This window comes from Gekko japonicus, unplaced genomic scaffold, assembly GCF_001447785.1.
Source record: "Gekko japonicus isolate JY-2015 unplaced genomic scaffold, Gekko_japonicus_V1.1 scaffold1849, whole genome shotgun sequence".
NCBI lineage: Eukaryota > Metazoa > Chordata > Lepidosauria > Squamata > Gekkonidae > Gekko > Gekko japonicus.
In genome coordinates, this window is record NW_015172062.1 from 100,262 (window position 1) to 103,140 (window position 2,879).

Here is a 2,879-nt window from a genome sequence, read left to right on the forward strand (position 1 = left end):
GTGTATACACAAGCCGAGGCCGGTACCCTGTAGACAGTTGGACTGAGCATGAAGCCCGATTAAAGTATCAGAGCTGGCGGGTCCAATAGATGCCAAGTACATTAAAAACAAAAACAAGACAGAAAAGTTTCCCAGATAATCCAAGTAGTCTCAGGAAGATGGAGCTGCCCGAAGGGGAACTTTCCTGTCATTTGAACACCAGTCAATGCTTTTAAAAGTATGTAGCAGGAACACACACACAATTCTCTTAGAATGAATGGGCTCCTTAGGTGACGGGTTCCATAGTGTAAATTTGACCCAGCAATTTTTGGGTATGTCTTTTATTATTTTACTGTTTTGAAAATTAATAAAAGAGGCCAATGGAAAAACTCTGTGGTTTCTTTCTGGTAAAGTGCAACAGAAGGCCAATCATGCACAGACTGGCATATGGGAAACCAAGTATTTATTTAGTTCCTATACCGACAGCCAGAGTTCCCTCTAAGCTGAGTTAGTGTGAGCTGGCTCACAGTTTTTTAGCCTCCGGCTCACAGATTTTTGTCTAAGCTCAGGAAGGAATGCTCCAAAGCAAACTAATTTATGCAGGAGCTAAATCACTTGCTGACAACTTTAAGGCCAGTAGCTCACAAAGTGGAATTTTTGCTCACAAGACTCAACAGCTTAGAGGGAACATTGCCGACAGCCTGCCTTTCTTGCTGAGCCTCAAGGCCAGTTACAAAAAATTAAACAGCACATGTACAAAGTTTGAGTTCAGTGGCATCTTTAAGACCAACAAAGTTTTATTCAAGGTATAAGTTTTCCTGTGCACACACCTTGAATAAAACTTTGTTGGTCTTAAAGGTGCCACTGGACTCAAACTTTGTTCTGCTGCTTCAGACCAACACGGCTGCCCACCTGCAACACCACATGGTTATGCTGAGGATCCATTATCTCCCCAGAGCACCTAGTCCAGCAGAGCAACATCTGCGACGTGCCAAACATTTCTGCACATTACCAGAAGTTTCCAGGTGCATGCACCTCAGCTCACTGCCTCAGACTGTCACATAAAAAGCAGTCCCTGGAATGCTGTATAAACTGCCTTCAGCGAGCAACAATTTGAACCCAGGTTTCACAGACCATGCCTAACATTCTATCCATTCAAAAACCGTTTCTTGCACTGCACCAAACTCCCTCTGTGATGGATCATGCATCTTCCTGGAGGATATATGACTGCCTTTTGTGTGTTTTCACTCTGATCAGCTTTACAAAGCAACCTAAAGTGGAACTGAAACAGGCACCCTGAAAGCACCCATAAATTAGGACTGCTTAACTTCCTAACCCTTAAACATTTATGCCAGATTCCAGAGAGACAACTATATTCTATACTGTTGCAGTCAAAATAATATAAGAATTCTGAGGTACCATAAAGATGAACTCTTTTTGGGGGGTAGTATATCCTTTTGTAACCAGGAGCCCACTTTGTCAGAAGATTTTATGTCAGCGTTTCTTCCTGTAATAACCGCCTCAAGAGTGCAAGGGTAGCAACCGCTCCTTCTAATGCAGCATTAGTGAAGCTATGGAATCCAAGCTGCTCCTCAGAAACCTTCACATGTTAATTACTAGGACAGTCAGAAGCAAGACACACTTTGCAAAGATTATGTCACTTTCAGATCCAGTACAAAAACACAGTCACAAGCCTACCATGTTCCTGTGTCACACAGAGAGTCCAGGTGTGGTTTAGGATTATGCAAGCAAGCCTCAGGCTCGCATGCGCCCTCTTCCCCTTCAAGCCTCCTGAACTTCCCAGTTTTCAAGTAGGAGCATGGTTGGAAAAGCAATTATGACCTGGAAGGGAATCACAAACCATAGTTTGCTGTTTTAAGATGTGCCTACAATCAGGAAGTGCAGAAGTGGGTGTGAGAGAGAAGGCAAGGCCTGAGCTTTTATTCATGTTAACATCAACCATGATTTGGCATTACATTTGAACTGAGCCAATGGTGTTTGGGCAGTGGATCTATATAAAACACTAGCCAAGAAGAATCTACTCACATTGTAAGGCAACTGACCAACTGAAAAATTGTTATTGTTAAAAATGCTTTAACAGATAAAAGCAAAATATACCACTTAAATGTACAAAATGTATAAAAATACATTGGGGCTCTTTCTTTCTTCCTCTGCTCATGGGGTGGGGGGGCACCATTGTACACTGCAACATCTAAAAGGTCAGAGATATACGGTATAAAGAGTGGCAATTGCAAACATTGTATTGTGAGTGAAATTCTGCCTCCTGAGCAGCTTAGCTTTTAAAAAGCACATTTCCAGTCCTTGTAGCTGCAAATATAGGCATTAACAGCTACTGAGCCACAAGTTGTAAGATATGAGAAACCCAATACAGGAGGAAGGATAAGTGGGCCTTTCAACTGTGTGAAGCTGGTGCTCTATCGTCTTTCTCTATAGGTCCTGGAAACTGAATTATGCAAAATAAGGAAACACGTATTTTCTTAGTTTGCATAATTTAGTATAAAAAGAATTCACATTATCCTTTTCTTAGAGGAGAATATAGGAGGCAGTTTTTTTCTGTTTTTCAGTACAGAGCATACACAACCTAAACTGCCCACTTTTTAACGGCCTCTACTCTCCAGCCTTTCACAGCTATTTGATCTGCAGGCATTAGCAGGTGGTATATTTGTCTCCATGCAATGAAAAGCTTCACCTGTGGTCAAAGGCATGGCAGCAAACCAGAGCATTTATTTTCCCTGGTCAGTTGGCAACCCTATGATTTAATCAAAAGAAATAAATGACCAAAAGGGCTTTACGGGTAGGATAAACTGGGGAATACGGTCCTTTGGGTGAAGGTGAAAGCCTCAGGGCCACTTCATGTAGATGCTCCCTCTAAGCTGTGG